Consider the following 17,970-nt stretch of genomic DNA (forward strand, 5'->3'; position numbering starts at 1 on the left):
TCCCAGCGCACCGCACCACACTCCCAGCGCACCGCACCGAACCGCACTCCCACCGCACCGCACTCCCACCGCACCGCACCGCACTCCCACCGCACCGCACCGCACTCCCAGCGCACCGCACCGCACTCCCACCGCACCGCACCGCACTCCCAGCGCACCGCACCGCACTCCCACCGCACCGCACCGCACTCCCACCGCACCGCACCGCACTCCCAGCGCACCGCACTGCACTCCCAGCGCATCGCACCGCACTCCCAGCGCACCGCACTGCAATCCCACCGAACCGCACCACAACACAATCCCACCTCACCGCATCGCACCACACTCCCACCACACCGCACTCCCACCGCACCGCACCGCACTCCCACCGCACTCCCACCGCACTCTCACCGCACTCCCACCGCACCGCACTCCCACCGCACTCCCACCGCACCGCACCGCACTCCCACCGCACCGCACCGCACTCCCACCGCACCGCACCGCACTCCCACCGCACCGCACCGCACTCCCACCGCACCGCACCGCACTCCCACCACACTGCACCAAGCTGCACTGCACTCCCAGCGCCAAATCACAGAAGTCCTAGTTTTGGGGTAAGTGCGATAAGTGAAAAGGGAAGAGACCAAATTGCAAGAGGTTAAACATTCACAACCAATACTGATAAACCTAAAGCAATCAAATGTCAGAACATTGAAAGAGGCAAGCCATCCTAATAACTAGATGTCAGATATGGCTCAGTGGTAGCGCTCTCACCTCTGAGCCTAGAGGTTGTGGGTTCACAGTCTCACTCCAGACCCCCTTGAGCACAAAATCTAGGTTGACACTCCAGTGTAGCACTGAGGGAGCGCTGCACTGTGCCGTCTTTCAGAATGAGACATTAAACCAAGGCTTTCTCTGCCCTCTCAGGTGGATGTAAAGGATCCCAAGGCACTATGTTTGCTGTTTCTCTTACATCTTTCATTTCTTTTATGATTCTTCCTATCATCTAACATAAAGATTATCACAGCAGATAATCATCTCCTGTTTCACGTTTAGATAGGTTACGGGTTATTCCATCCATAATTCCTCTCCAGTCTGTGATTTTTATTGCTGTCGGCTGCCCTTTGTTCTGATTCTATTTGAATGCTTGTTCATTTTTCATTTTTCCAGTTCCGATGAAGGCTTACACTCGAAACATTAACCAGTCTCTTCTCTCCACATATCTTGACTGATGTGCTGTGTATTTCCAGCATTTTTTTTGCTTTTTTTTCAGATTCCCAGCATTTAAAGTTTTTTTTTGGCTTTTTATTTAGCCTGTTGACAATCACCATCGAGACTCACGCAGGAACAAAACCACTAGGACAAGGTACTGGAGGGTGCCTGGTGCATTAAATTTTAAAATTCTCATCCTTGTTTTCAAATCCCTCCGTGGCCTCACCCCTCCCTATCTCTGTAACCTCCTCCAGCGCATCAACCCTCCAAGATCTCTGCGCTCCTCCGATTCTTGCCTCTTGCACACCCCCGATTTTAATCGCTCCACCATTGGTGGCTGTGCCTCCAGCTGCCTAGGCCCTAAGCTCTGGATTTCCCTCCATAGCCTCTCTACCTCTCCCTCCTCCTTTAAGACGCTTCTTAAAACCTACCTCTTTGACATGTCCTAATATCTCTTTATGTGGCTCAATGTCAAATTTTTTTTTGATAATTGCTCCTGTGAAGCGCCCTGCGACATTTTACTATGTTAAAGACGTTTTATAAATGTGAGTTGTTGTTGTTACTAATGTTATATTCATTGCTTTAGTAATATTACCGCATTCAGGCATTTTTTGTGGATGTTTTAAGGTTTGCAGTTATGTAATGAATACAACTTTGTTATAATTGCGAGCTGTTGTTGTTGTTGTTGTTGTTCGAAGAGAAGAGAGGAAGAAAACTCAAATTTGGTTTTATGTTAAAACTACGCAAGAGTAGGATTAGACAGAGAGTAGTGAGCTTCTGGAATGTGTTGCCGGCTGGTGTGGTGGGTGCTGACTCTCTGCATACCTTCGAGAGGGAACTGGACTGGGGCAGAGATCGCACTACGTAGAAGGTAAGTGGATTAACAGAAAATGCATGGCCCATGTGATCTCCTGGACTGGTTTCGATTGCCTGAGGGGGTCGGAGGGGAATTTTCCAGAGTATTTTTTCCCTTCTTGGCTCTGGGTTTGTCTCTGCTTTTTTTTCCCTCTCTTACATGGCTGCGGTGAGGGCGTAGGGTTGGAAATGTCTAGCCAGGATGCTCTGACCATCATGAGTATCGGGCGAGCTTGATGGACCATTTGGTCTTTTCCTGCCCGTCATTTTTGTATGTTTGTATGCAGCTAGGGCCTTGGGAAAGCAGTCTCTGTGCACCGCTCTCCAGCATTTACTTGTGGAGTTTGCAACCGATCTTCTTGTAAGACCAGCTGCATCTGTGGTCTGTGGTCTCACTATCTTGTGCACACACAGTCTGGCCAGGTTATTTGGTCAGTGCACATGTACAAAGTACAGTTGGAGACCATCATGCACGTACACGATGGCGTCATTGGCAGCGAATGCGTTACTGGCACCAAAGCAGCACATTCACTGGTTCGAAGAAGACCACTGCCAGTTAGAGAAAAAGCCTCCTAGCCCACCTGTGTAAAAATATCCAAAGCTTTCAGGTGCTGTCGGCTGCACAGTGGCAAGACAGATGATAAAAGCAACTAGAATCACTTTGTTTGGCCAACGCTCAGAAGTAATGGCCCAATTTGCATCAAGAGGCTTCAGCACTGCACAGTAACGTCATTGTGTTACTTTCACAGGATGCCATGGTGACTAATAGTACATTAACTTTACGATGCTGCTGCTGATGCCACCGCCCCCGTCCCTGCCCCCCAGCTTTGGAGACAATGCTGTACATAACTGAGTCAGCACTGATATATACTGATATATACAGATATATGCTGATATATACAGATATATGCTGATAAACACAGATATATGCTGATATTTAGATACATACAGATGTATACTGATATATACAGATATATGCTGATATGTACTGATATATACAGATATATACTGAGATATACAGATGTATACTGATATATATTGATATATACAAATATAAACAGATCTATATCAATATATATAGATATAAAGTGATATATACTATACAGAGTTATGGGGAAAGAGCAGGGGAATGGGAATAATTGGATAGCTCTTTCAAAGAGCCGGCACAGGCATGATGGGCTGAATGGCCTCCTCCTGTGTTGTACCATACTATGATACTATGATACCATCACACTATTTAAAGAGGGAACAAATATAATTACTGTGTCCGTATATATGGCTAACTAAGGGCTCTGCCCACCTAGACCTTCCTGTACCACCAGTCTGTTGTCAAGAAAATGAAGAAGAGAATCACAATTTTGAAACAAATTGTTCAAGCTTTTGTATGCCCTGGCCTCAGCTCTATCAACTGTCTTGACTGCCATCTCATACTAAAATCAGAATTGTGGAACCTTGGCTTCCTGCTTGACCTAAGCTGAGTTTCCAACCCCACATCTGATCCTTCAACAACATAACTTTCTCTCACCTCCAGAAAAATGGCCACTTACACCTGTACTTTTCCCTCACCACCAGCTATTAAAATGGAATATGGTAAGAATGGGTAATAACACCTCGCCCACTTGTTTATCTTTAACTCTGCTCTGAAATGGTAGGCAATAAGGTCTCCTGAACCTCCATAAATGTCAGCCCAAGCCTAACCACTCAGCCAAACTCTAGCCCTAAATCCAAACCCTAACCCTGAGTCCAAGCCCTAAGCCTCAGCCCAGACCCAAGCCCTCGGTCCAAAATTTAGCCATTGGTCCAAAGCGTCAGCTCAAAACTAACCCCCATCGTAAAAAAGACCAATCCTCGAAAATATGTCAACCTTATGTTGTACTCTCATTGTAACTCCAGTGGAAGTGCAGCTGAAGTTCCGAGAAATTGGCCAGAACAAAGATACACAAGGTCCTGGCCTTTCCTGGTAGTTTCCAGAACCTCCATCAGTCCCGAACATGGTTCCTCACATCGTAGTGGATGGGATGGGGATGGGGTCTCCCTACGCTTGGATCTCCCATTCTCCTGTCCTTTGTGGGATCTGGTACAAGTCTGGAGGCCAGTAATCTCAGTGAGTTGAGGTGTACCGGCCTCCTAAATTGCACAAGCTGACCCCACTGGGGGTGTCCAGGCCAGGGATGCAGCCTGGACTACCAAAGAAAAGGTCAATTCGAAAAAAGTTTTTATTATTGACCCCCATTTGTAAGGGAGCCAAAGGGGGCTGGCAAGAGTTTCCCAGGTAGGGGTTGGGGGGGGGGGCGATTGGGCTGAACAGCAGGTGAAGGAGTTTCTGGCCTGAATGGGCTGGCAGGCAATTAACAGATGTCACATGTGCCACAGGTGTACACTGGGCCCGTGCTAATTGAATACTCTCCCTCTGATTCCATCTACAGATACGAAGGGTGCGGTGGGAATGGTGTTGGCGAGAGGTTAAGATGGCGGGCGGTTAAGATGGCTGGGGGCGGGGCGCGATTTGCACCTTTTTCCCAACGTGTTCCCACCCCCCACCATTTTAACTTGCCTGAATTCAGAGGAGCAGGGGCCTGCTTTCAATGATAAAATTGTGTCCCAATGATGTCATCGGAACGCGCGTGCCACTTTAACCCCCCAATGAAAGCGAAGTCGATGGAAATAAAAATCGGGACAGATGTAAAATGGGCTGCTGATTCGCTATCACCCATTTTACACCATCGCACAATGTCAAAATCTATCCCAATCTTCATGTCTCCCATTCATCGTTGTTCTTTTGAAATTGTGCTTTTCTTATATACATCAATATACATATTGAAAATGGCTACATTTCACTTTGAGAAAATTCAAATGTTGCTCATTGATTCACTGGAACAGTCGCTGAATCAATACGTAAATCAAATCAAATTGTCTAAAGCTGTAGGAGATCAAGGCGTTTCATTTAACTACGTCAGTGTCAATTACTTAATGGCCTTAACCCTTCTTCATTTCAAAAGGACAGAATAAGACAACCGGGTGCTCCTTGGAGCTCTTTGAAGCATGTGAAATGTCATTATTTCAGAAGCGTTTCATCTTAAAATGTTTAAATGTTTCTTAGCAGGTGGTAGCTCAGTAAACCCCAACAGCATTAAATGGCCATGCGCAAAATCATTAGGAAAATTAACAATTTGAATCAAGACAAATTGCACCTTGGGATATTTACACCAATGCTGATGATTTTCTTGATGTGGAGATGCCGGTGATGGACTGGGGTTGACAATTGTAAACAATTTTACAACACCAAGTTATAGTCCAGCAATTTTATTTTAAATTCACAAGCTTTCGGAGATTTTCTCCTTCCTCGGATGATTTTCTTATCAGTTTCCATTTAAGGTATTCCGCTGTAAAAAGCAGTACAGAAACAAAGGTACTTTTCAGACTACTCACTAGAGAGCTGTAAATGATATACTGGTGTGGAGCAGTCGATGTTTCAGATGGCTCCTAATACACAATATCAAAGATCAGTCAGAGGCGTTTGACAGAATGCAATAGCTGTTTTATTGCTTCATTTGTTATCTGGAGGCAAGTTCCACCAAACACTTGAAAATTAGGCACCATCGTGTCTTGTTTATATTGACACCCAGCAGTCTGACTTCTATATCAGCCGGGGGATTGGGGGAGAATTGCGTGGAATTATCCTGTTTGATGAATTGTTCATTCTCAGCAAGACTGCTCCAGTGGTGCAGGTTTGTATTTTCGCTTTTGTCACACGTCCACGCACACTTTGTACATCAGAGGCTGCTGCTTGCGGTTTTGACGAGGGGGTCTACGTCCAAAACATTAACTCTTCATAGATGGTGTCCGAGCCACCGAGTGTTTCCAGTATTTTCTGTTTTTGCTTGTGAGAGAACAAATCAGGTGCTTGCACAAAAATAAAAATCACTTTCAATTGCAACGGCACTGGGAATGAATAGTAAGCTAGGATGGGATGCATCCTACAGTGTGGATGCAAGGAAAGAAAGAGAAGGTAGATGGGATAGATTATGACAGGCAGAATGTGGGAAGCTGTTTACAACAACAACAATTTGCATTTATATAGCGCCTTTAACGTACTAAAGGAGCGTCATCAAACAAAATTTGACACCAAGCCATATAAGAACATAAGAAATAGGAGCAGGAGTAGGCCAATCGGCCCCTCGAGCCTGCTCCGCCATTCAATAAGATCATGGCTGATCTGATCCCAACCACAAGGTGAATCAAGTAAATACTGAGTAAATGTCAAGGTGTCAGCCTTGGCTCAGTGGTAACATTCTGAGTCAGAAGTTTGTGGGCTTAAGCCCTGGACTTGAATACGTAATCTCAGCTGACACTCCAGTGCAGTACTGAGGGAGTGCTGCACTGTTGGAGGTGCCATCTTTCAGATGAGATGTTAAATCGAAGTCCCATCTGCCCTTTCAGTCTTCGGGTTTCTCCATAAGAGGAAGCTGCCGCTACCAGCTTCTTCCAACCGTCACAGTTCAGGGTTCTCACTAGAGCCTCATTGGCAGTCAGGCCCATGCTGTTGAGGAGCACTTTTATGATGTCATCCCATCTTGTTCTGGGTCTGCCTCATGGCCTCTGCCATGTTGATGGTTGTTTGATAATGAATGCTCTGGCAGGGTCAAACTCAGGGTGGCGCATGAAGTTTCCATCCCAGGGGAGTTGGTAATGGTCAACCAACCAGGACAGCAGTGGTTGATTAATCAGATTGCGTAGTCTCATTTAAGGTTTTGTCCTGAGGTTTAATCTTTAGTAATGTGCAAAGCAATCTAGAAGGGGAAGCTAGATAACCACACGCGGGAGAAATGAATAGAAGGATAGGCAGATAGGATTACATGAAGAGGGGTGGGAGGAGGCTCGTGTGGAGCATAAACACCGGCATGGAGAAGATGGGCCGAATGGCCTGTTTCTGTGCTGTAAATTCTACATAAGTATAATGTGCCTACGACAGTAAGGAAAACAGTCCATATTGGAGGAAATCATGCTACCTAAGTAAATGTTGTCACTGATTACACTACCTTGGATGGATCATCATCGATTATGAAGGTAGTTAGAATAATATTGCATCCTAGCGATTGCACTTGCATCTTGTTCCAGCTGATCTGAAGACCAAAGCTAGATGCTTCTTGGTGAAATGTTTGTAGGGTTTCGTTGAGGATGTCCACAGTTTCAACCACAGTGTTGGGAAAGTCCAGCTCTGTCCACATATAGTCATTGCCTTAGTTGGTCCCACATTCAACAATACCAAAGCAGTTTCATTGGTCATTTATCTCACTGCTGTTTGTGGGACCTTGCTGTGCGCAAATTGGCTGCAATTTTCCCTATGCTACAACAGTGACTACACTTCAAAAAGTAATTAATTAGCTATGAAACGCTTTCGGACATCCTGGTGGTCATGAAAGGCGTTATGTAAATGCAAGTTCTTTCATTGCCTGTCAACTGCTGTTTAGCAAGCACATACAAAGCCAAGGCAGTGGCAGTGGGCTTCAGTGCCTCCACGCTGGGAAGGAAAAACCAGTTAGGGTTGTCACTCCTGATTGCCATCCTGTGACCTTCCAAAAGGCTACGTCTGGATAGCAGTTAAGGAGAACCTCAATTGTGGAGACCCCAACAATTGAATAGCTATCTGTTATTCAGTGTCTCCTTTTACCTTGTTTGTAGTAAAATCACAATTTGCATTGCAGTGTGCAGTGTGCTGCTTCTTGAGAACTTTTTAAAACTATGTTTGAAAACACAGCAAGTTAAAATTAGATGTTGAAACAGTTTTGCAATGCAATATAAATAAAAAACACACGTACCAATATTGGAATGTGAATTCTTATTTGTCCAGTAATATGCAGTTTCCCTTGACATTAATGGATGTTACTGTATAATTTTAAAACCATTTGTCTAGATTTGGTTTAGGTCTAATGCTCACTGGAACACATGTCCTCACAAAGCCCCATTTATATCACCAGCTGGACATATGCTTGAGAGCAGCACTGAGGCTTTTGAAGATATGAATTTGGCAGCGTGAATGAGTTGTTGAGAAAAAAAAACGGATGCAATGCTTTGCTAAGTGTACACTGTTAAAATTACTGAAACCAATTCCCAGGAAAGTTGAACACTCAGCACCGAACTTTCAGCAAAATGATGTGAATTAAGGTAGAAAATAACCCTCTGTTTCCTGAAACAATTTTGTTGGAAATGAATGATTGATATCCTAAAATATGGCAATGCAAAGGGAAAACAAAAGCTGTTTCCTGTTTAGCACAGCGCTTTGGTCTGTGTTAGTATGAGTGGGAGAGTTAGAAAAATTCAGCTCTCATTTTGTATGGCTCTGTAGGCTGAACCCGAAGTTATCAGAAATCATATCTAAATGCTATTTCCTGTAATGCTGGCTGTGCGAGGCTTCCAATTCTTGTTTTGGTTGTGGGTTTGCCAAATATAAGAAAGTTTGAGAATGCAGGCACTGACCTCGTGAACAGAAAAACACTCCGACATGTTCAAAGATTTTTTTTCAGAGCTATAAGAGTTTCACTGAATGTAAAAGTTGGTGCATTTTCTTAACAGTTTTCATCTCTCATCTCTTGCTGGGATAAAGTTCTAAGGAAAGTGGCAGACCTGCATTCCCTTAATCCAGTGGCCAATCATGATGTGAGTCTAGACAGTACGGGGTCATTTTAACCTAACCCGCCCAGCAAGAAACCCATGGGATCGGAAGCAACGCTGGTTTTACACCTCGCTCAATATTACTTTCCATTGACTTCAGGTTAAATTGCTCCCTCTGTGTTGGTAAGTTATTCAATCACAAAAAGCACTGTAGCTCATCTGATGTCCACACTTGTCCATTTTCCAGCAAGGGTCAATGGATAGTGGTCAGGAATGGCACTGGTCTGATTTTCTTTTTCCTTTCCTAGCTCAGAAGCACTAAAACCAAATGCTGCTGTGGCTGAGATCAGCACAGACTAGCCATGGAAGCTGGGACATTCTGACCTGCAAGGCTCAGTACCACAGCAGCCAGATGTTATACTGTCTCAGTCAGAAAGCAATCAACACAATCAGGTCCACAAGGAATTGAGGCATCTGGTTTTCCTTATAATGAGAATTAAATGGAGGCTCCTCAATTCCTTTGACAAGAGTCATTCTTTTGAGAAGCTTATTGAATTTTAGCTTCCTATAATTTGGCATGTACTTGTTTGTATAATATACTGCAAAATATTTCTGGTAGGGACCTCTCAGTAAGTGCAGTGACCTAGACATTCCACTGGGGCTCAATCCCGCCAGTTACACCAGGTTCACGCCTGCCACTGACCTCGCTGAAGTTCACAAGGTCAAAGGGTGGGGCCTCCGTGAGTGAGCCTTCAATAGTTTGGCAGTCCGCCCTGGAAGAGTAATCAGGGTTCCCCATTGCCTGCATAGAAAGGGGGGTGCTTCAATCACCAATCTCCCACCCCTTCCAATTTTTTGGTCTTTGATCTTCAAGCGCCCAGGCCCCGACCACAGCCTGGAGCCCCAGACTGACCCCATTTCCACCGGGATTGGACAAGTATGCCTGGTGAAATCAGATGTAGCTGCATCAATCATACGTCAGGTTTTGACTGAAGGCCTAGGAGTGGGAACTAATGATTTACGGAGTTCATGTCCTCTTACATCGATGGCTTAATAGGGGCAGGCAGAGGGTAATGGCCATGTGGCCATCCCAGAAGCTGCAGTGCAAGGCCCAGGACCTGGCGTATCCAGGCCGCAGTCGAATTTGCGGCCATTCTGGCAGACTCCTGCTGGACTCACGAGGGGAATCCAGCAGATCATCTGCGCAGTTTTGGGACCACTATCTATCGTGAAACTGAGTCATACAAGCCAGAAGGCCTCAGGACAGATTCCTGGTCTGTGCTAAGGTAACTGATCTCAGGTGCTAGAATTGTTCTCAAGGCTCCTTGTTTAGACAGAATTCCTGCAATCTTAAAATTAAAGTAGGTTGGATGAGAACAGGAATGGGCTTGATTGCGAATATCCTGCCAACACTCAGTGTCAAACCCATGTGTCAAGAATGATCTCTTGGTGAGATACCAGGGGGAAATCAACGGCGGAAGGAATCGTTCCCCGGCAAGAAGCCAAAACATTCAGTTCACGATCAAGGCGAGAAAAGAGGAGAAAGTTGGCAAACGAAAAACCATTGGAAAGTTTAAAGAGTTGTGGCCACTCAGGGCAGGTGGCCATATATGCAATCAAAAATTGTTTTAATCTTTTAAAAGGCTGAAAGACTATGTGGGGGAAAAGAGATGACAGGCAAAAAGCAGGGGAAGACAACCCCTAGCTGGATGCCCGTGCTCAAAATGGCAGAGCAGCCCTGTTTGATGGCTAAAAAGTGGACATGGTGCTGAATGAGGTGGGCATTTCGCACTTGAGGGCACCCTCCCACAAGATGGCAGTGCACCATACCTGGTAGGAGGTGGCAGCCAAACCCAATACTTGCAGGAGCTGGAAACAGAGGCAGAAGAAAATGGCATACTTTAAGGAACATGTGCAGATCAATATCCTATGTACGTACGGGACAAAGCATTGCCTGTCAACCTATTCCACATTTACTGCACACGGGGTCTGTGGGGCTCCAGAGACAGACCCGAAGAAACAAAAGGAGGCAAGTTTTTAAGGTGTTCCCCCCACTCTCAGATGATCCACAGGCCTTGGCCCTTTTGGCTGCTGCTCTCCTGTTTCTCCAAGCTCCAATCCAAGTGCAAAGCCCTGCTAGGGGTCAGGAGCTATGTCAGGAAGATGCCCAGGCCACACAAATGGTTCAAGCCAGGAAGTGTTGGTTGACTCCTCCCTTCATGGCCGCAGCACACCTCTGGTACACTGCATCTATCAAGCAACTGTGTGGCGGGGGGGAGGGGCGGAGGGTCTAAGGAAAATCAGCCTACGTAAAAGTTAGCTGGTGTCTGAGTAAATAAAATTCACACAATGTTGTAATAGAGGGCCGACTTCTGAGGTTGGGATTAATGCACAATATTTGGGAAAGGGAAAACCCTGTGGTACCGTTGCACCACCAGAAATGCGATGGGTCGGAACGTTCAGTGCCCATCCCAAATCCCAGGGACAGGTCATTTGAATAATAGGAACAGGCACCTGTAGTGGCACAATAGGGTCACCTGACTCATGGAGGCAGTGGAACTCGGAGCTATACCCTGCCTTTCCAAGAGGGGGAGCCAGAGGCCCAGATCGGGCTGCAGAAAAAGGTGAGGATAATTTCCTTTCCATGTTCTCCTCAGCAGGGCCACACAGCAACAGTAGTCAATCCCATTGGGATTGATTAGCATTACACTGTGCACCACTGGGGCCTTCATTAGACCCGGAATGGGATGTGCACCTTCTCCCAGCCGACGTAGCTGGGCCTATCATACAAGCATAGAATCATACAGCACGAAGGAGGCCATTCGGCCCATCTTGCCTGTGCCGGCTCTTTGAAAGGGTTATCCAATCAGTCCCACTCCCCTGCTCTTTTCCAATAGCCCTGCAAATGTTTCCCTTTCAAGTATATTTCGAATTCTCTTTTGAAAGATACGACTGAATCTGCCTCCACCACCCTTTCAGGCAGTGCACTCCAGATCATAACAACTTGCTGCGCAAAATAAAATTCACCTCGTCTCCTCTCTGGTTCTTTTGCCAATTACCTTAAATCTGTTTCCTCTGGTTACTGACCCTCCTGCCAGTGGAAACAATTTTTCCTTATTTACTTTATCAAAGCCCTTCATAATTTTAAACACCTGTATTTATTCTCTCCTTAACCTTCTCTGCTCTAAGGAGAACAACCCCAGCTTCTCCACTCTCTCCACATGACTGAAGTTCCTCATCCATGGTACCATTCTAGTAAATCTCCTCTGCACCCTCTCCAAAGCCTTGACATCCTTCATAAAATCCCCTATCAGGTGTACTTCTGCCTCAATTCCCAAGGTAGCCCAGAAACTCCCCCCAGCAGTCCCCAAAGTGCTGGTATGACATGAGCGGAATGGGCAAAAGAAGAGTCTGTCCCCCCTCGGGAGAATTTCTTGGGTAGAATTTCTACCCTGAGGTATCTCACTGTAGATCTGATTTGTAATATATTGGATAATGTTCTATCCTGACTTCTTCTTTTCAGTAACAACCTCATATCTGAGAATGGACTGCCATGTGCACAATCTGCACTGTTAGGTGCTGTTGCTAACTGTCAGTCTGATAGCATTTCTGTCCAATTCCTTATATTATACAGTTATCTGTTCTTTGGTCTTTCTCTTGGCTTTTCATTTCTCCCATTTATTTATTTTGTCACCAACTTTACCTGACCGTTTTCTTCCATCCCCATCTATCTTGAAAGAACTGAATTCTATTCAAACATCTTATCCTTATCTTGATCAGCACTAAAAGTCCACTAAATATAAATTAAATAAAACAGGTAGCAGTGGCACAACCTTGGAATCCTGCTGTTGTTCATGAATCATAGAAAAGCACTCAATTTAATCACCGCTTTATAACTTAATGCTGACCAGCTATTACTTTATAATCTAGAAATTATTGCTTGCAACATGAGCATCCGAACACTTAGAACATGATTGTATGACATACCTCTGTCCGCTGTCTTAAAAGAGTGATTAGCTGAATTTATTTTAAATAGTTTAAGGCTCCATTAAAACAACAGTCAGATGAATAGGTTAAGCATTTGTATAATAATATTAATATTGCAAACAGTAATTTCTAGGCTTCAACTGAGAATCAAGTTGTGTTAGTGTTTTTTTCTGAAGACCAGCTTGAAATATCAAGGTCATTGACCTGAAATGTTAATTCTGTTTCTCTCTCCACAGATGCTGCCTGACCTGCTGAGTGTTTCCAGCATTTTCTGTTTTCATTTCAGATCTCCAGCATCCGCAGTATTTTGCTTTTGTTGAGAGATATGTGCTTTACTGTAAGAGCAACTTGCATTTATATAGTGCTTTTAACATAGTAAAATGTCCCAAGGCACTTCACAGGAGCATTATCAAACAAAATTTATCACCAAGACACATAAGGAGATATCAGGACAGGTGGTCAAAAGCTTGGTTTTAAGGTGCATCTTAAAGGAGGAGAGAAAGGATGAGAGGTGGAGAGGTTCAGGGAGGGAATTCCAGAGCTTAGGGCCTAAGCAGCTGAAAGCACGGCTGCCAGTGGTGGAACGATAAAAACTGGGGATGCGCAAGAGGCCAGAATTGGAGGAGCGCAGAGATCTCGAGGGGTTGTAGGGCTGGAGGAGGCTACAGAGAGAGAGGGAGGGATGAGGCCATGGAGGGATTTGAAAACAAGGATGAGAATTTTAAAATCGAGGTGTTGCCGGACCAGGAGCCAATGTAGCTCAGTGAGCACTGGGGTGATGGTTAATCGGGACTTGGTACGAGTTAGGATCCGGGCAGCAGAGTTTTAGATGAAATCAAGTTTATGGAGCATTGGAATAGTTGAGTCTAGAGGTAACAAAGGCATGAATAAGAGGTTCAGCCATACAGTCTCAAGGCATTGTAAATGGACAACATCCAATGTTCAGCTATGCAATATGAAATTTATCACATACAATCTATGAAACTAAAAGTAGATTGTATAGGTCTCTTTGCAAGGGAAATAAACTCCAAAACAGACATCAAGTATCCTATTTATATCACTAGTAGATGTGATGTACTTGTTCTATAAATACAATATTGTGTGACAGATAACAAAACTTGATGCTACCATGGCCAAAAAATCTTTTAAAGACACATTTGCCTCAAAATTTCTAGGATTTTGAACCCAGCAGTCATGCCTAACAGTGCTTTCCAGTGCTGACCCTGCTGCACCTCATTTGCATGGATCAGGCGGGTCTTGGCACTTGCCAGAAACTCCGAATTCTGGTATCCACCCATGGACTCCCAGGCCCTCTCCCCACCCCCACCGCCCCGAACTCGCCAATGGTCCTATCAGCTTCATGAGCAACGGGGGTTGATCTGCCCATTTTTTTCTTAACAAAGTTAAAAAAATTCCAGGACCCAGGCTGCTTGCCTGGTCTGAACCCATTGGTAGGGCTCACATATGTCCTTGTGGAGGCCTAGGCCTCTACTCACTCAACATACAGGCCGCCACTAATGCACCATGTCCCTTCCCAGCCTGAGGAATGGGAACACCCAATTTAGGGAGTCCCTGCCTCTGGCTCTGCGCCATCAGACACCCTGGGGGTTAAATTCGATTAGCCCTGAATCCGGGCGCGGAGATCGCAGTGCACGACTAAATTCAATGCTTTGACAACAGTGGTCAAGGTGAGTGAAGTCAACTGTCAAGTGGCATCTCCCACCAACTGCACCACTAGCCGTCTCCACTGCTCCACGCACTACATCCCCCCCATCACCCATCGACCAACAAACTCTTTCAATCAGTACTCAACTTTTCCAATCAATTCCTCTCACATTCACATATTACCACTGTTCCAAGCCGCACACTCACAACTCAAAGGTCACACACATTGGCAGCTATTCAACCATGACAGGCACATCACCCAAACATCCTACAGGACACTCGCCGACACACGTCTCGCTTTCTTGCAGGAGAAGGTGGCGCATAACAGGAGGCAACAAATGGCAGCGGCATTTAGCCCCTCGAGCCTGTTCCGCCATTCAATGAGAACATGATTGATCTGTGACCTAACTCCATATACCTGCCTTAGCCCCATATCCCTTAGTACCCTTGGTTAACAAAAATCTATCAATCTCAGATTTAAAATTAACAATTGAGCTAGCATCGACTGCCGTTTGCAGAAGAGTGTTCTAAACGTCTACCACCCTTTGTGTGTAGAAGCATTTCCTAACTTCACTCCTGAAAATCCTGGCTCTAACTTTTAGGCTATGTCCCCTCGTCCTAGTATTCAAGTATAGGAAACCTCCAAAAACAGGTACATCATCAGCCAGAATCAATAATCCAACAACTAACCTGTAAATCCTGCATGGTCCCTTTAAATAGCACTGGTGGGGGGTGGGGGGGTCTCCAAGCCATCATGACATGTTCAGCTGTTTGTGGTTAAGACAGTGCATTGGCTGGAGGGTTGAGTGCCAATTTAAATCCCTTTAAATCAACGCTGCACACTGATCCAACGTATATTCTCCTTACTTTACATGGTACAGGCGTTTGTTTTCTGCGCGTGCACAAATGCCTTTACCAAGATGGCGTCCGCGCACGTCACGCTAGAAGCGTGCGCACGAATTCCGGATGTCATTTTGGGACCTTGGGAGCCCGTGTAGCACCTAAAAAATGGGCGCTACGTGCCCCAATTTAGAGCCCCCTTTGCCTTATGTGGGGTGGAGGGAAGGTCGCCCAAAGAGGACACTCTCAGAAATGGCTGAGACAAGGTAGAATTTTGGCCCCATTATATTTGTATATAATTTTAAGTTTAAAGTTTTGAGACTATTTCATTAATGTTGCATCATATAATAATAAAACACACTCGTAATTATTGCTATTTTGTTTCTTGGTAACTGTTAAAAATATCTCATATTATACTTGGGGTTGCCTGATTCAGTAAACCTTCAGGTTCTATGTCAAAATTACACGCTTACACCTGTGGCAAAAGATTTTTTTAAATTTATGGTGACTTATGCCACACAAAGATGCTTCTTTGAAAAATACTTTAGTTCTGATTTGATGCAAAACTCTAATAATGCTGCTGTCACCTTCAAATACTGTCAGAGTAATAGAGTAACATTCAACATTCCTTATGCGAGCTGCCAAGTACAGGCTGTTCCGCTGGAGTTTGGTAGGAATCAGATCAAAGGACTTCCTTCTGCCTACGTAAGCAGAACCTCCTAACTTTACAGCCAGTCAGCTGACAGTACATACAGTGCAAGTTCTGAGAAGTCAATGATACGTTTCCTCTTGACGAAAAGAGCCTGAAGGATTGCAGACTGACGCGAGTGTAATCATGTTCGTCATACCCTCGACAAACACATTCCTTTTTTAGGTGTGGCGTGAAAGAGCAGAGCCACCCGAGCTTTCCAAACAATAACATAAACATCTGTACACTGTACTTTAGCTGTCTAGGCCAGGACAAGTTAACACTTGAGGCCCCAGTGTTGCTGATTTAAAATCCTGGTTTTTTTTTAATGAAAGTTAGGAAATTCTGCATTAAACCACAGATTGGGCAATTCTCTGGGTTTCTGAATCTCATCTGGAAGAAATCAAATTTTTCCTGACTAATTTTCTCTTCTTTCTTTTCCTTCAGCCTTGTAGGGATTTGGTTCCACGAGTGCCCTCCAGTGCCGTCCAAATTTATGATTCTTAACAGTGATTGTAGGAAGGCTGTTGTGCTATGAGAGGTATTTCTGCCAAGCCCAATGCTGCTCTCACCCAATGAACACATAACAACATGTCATCAATGAGGACAAACACCTCGCTATGGCCATCCCCACACCTCCACTACTCGCCTTTAAACAGCCACCCAACCTCAAACAGACCATCGTTCGCAGCAAACTACCTAGCTTTCAAGAGAACAGCGTCCACGACGCCACACAACCCTGCCACGGTAACCTCTGCAAGACATGCCAGATCATCGACACAGATACCACCATCACACGAGATGACACCACCCACCAGGTGCATGGTTCATACTCCTGTGACTCAGCCAACGTTGTCTACCTCATACGTTGCAGGAAAGGATGCCCCAGAGCATGGTACATTGGCGAGACCATGCAGACGCTGCGACAACGGATGAACGGACACCGCGCAACAATCGCCAAACAGGAGGGTTCCCTCCCAGTCGGGGAACACTTCAGCAGTCATGGACATTCATCCACCGACCTTCGGGTAAGCGTACTCCAAGGCGGCCTTCGAGACACACGACAACGCAAAATCGTCGAGCAGAAATTGATAGCCAAGTTCCGCACCCATGAGGACGGCCTCAACCGGGATCTTGGGTTCATGTCACGCTACACGTTACCCCACCAGCGAACAAATGTTATCTGTTTTTAATATAATGGGTCATTTGCTGGCTCTCTCTGCCTTCCGGATGTTTCTGCCTCTCTCTGTGTTTTTTTTTTCTCTGTTTTTTTTCCCTGTTTGTTTTTTTATTGAATGTGTATTCGGAGGTTCTGCAGGTAACACCTCTCTGTCTGAACACGGTGATTGCCTTGGCAACGGGCAGTTGCAGGGGCAGTCTGTAAACACCATTTATTATTGTTCAATATGTATAAATGCGTAGGCTTCAAGGAGATCTTGAAACATTTGCCTGAGGAAGGAGAAAATCTCCGAAAGCTTGTGAATTTAAAATAAAATTGCTGGACTATAACTTGGTGTTGTAAAATTGTTTACATAACAACAACGCCAACTTGCATTTATATAGCGCCTTTATTGTAGTAAAAAGTCCCAAGGCGCTTCACAGGAGCGTCATCAAGCAAAATTTGACACCGAGCCACATAAGGAGATATGAGGACAGGTGACGAAAAGCTCGGTCAAAGAGGTAGGTTTTAAAGAGGGTTTTAAAGGAGGAGAGAGAGATAGAGAGGCGGAGAGATTTAGGGAGAGAATTCCAGAGCTTAGGGCCTAGGCAGCTGAAGGCTCGGCCGCCAATGGTGGAGCCATTAAAATCAGGGATGCGCTTACGCTCCCAAAGGTAGGGGAGGGTTGCTGGATAGGAGCAAGAACTCTGATTTTCTCCATATCAACCCAGGGCCTGAGGCCATTTTTGACATCCCCATTGTTGCCTATAACCTGGTGGACTATAACCTGGTGTTGTGAGATTGCTTACATTTGTCCACCCCAGTCCATCACTGGCATCTCCACATCATAAGTGAGATTAGCTAGTTTAGCACAGACCAGGGAAGGAAGCAGTGATCTTCCAGGTCTGACTGGGCTCAGCTACTCACTAGATAAACTCTCACAGGCATAGTGGGGCGCTGATCCAATTAATTA

At 45.3% G+C, this 17,970-nt stretch overlaps 1 protein-coding gene and 1 long non-coding RNA gene across 2 annotated transcripts in view; one reads left to right on the forward strand and one right to left on the reverse strand.

The window, feature by feature from the left end:
• The window catches only part of LOC137344521 (uncharacterized), a 33,981-nt gene extending 16,649 nt beyond the window's left edge, over window positions 1-17,332 (forward strand). Inside the window, exons 2-3 of the long non-coding RNA XR_010968372.1 lie at window positions 12,882-12,982; window positions 16,286-17,332. This is a non-coding gene — a long non-coding RNA (uncharacterized lncRNA). The remainder of the gene's footprint in view (window positions 1-12,881; window positions 12,983-16,285) is intronic.
• The window catches only part of LOC137344519 (acidic mammalian chitinase-like), a 179,126-nt gene that overhangs the window by 83,508 nt on the left and 77,648 nt on the right, over window positions 1-17,970 (reverse strand). The window lies entirely within an intron of this gene.

The sequence above is a fragment of the Heptranchias perlo genome, chromosome 27 (genome assembly GCF_035084215.1).
Source record: "Heptranchias perlo isolate sHepPer1 chromosome 27, sHepPer1.hap1, whole genome shotgun sequence".
Lineage (NCBI taxonomy): Eukaryota > Metazoa > Chordata > Chondrichthyes > Hexanchiformes > Hexanchidae > Heptranchias > Heptranchias perlo.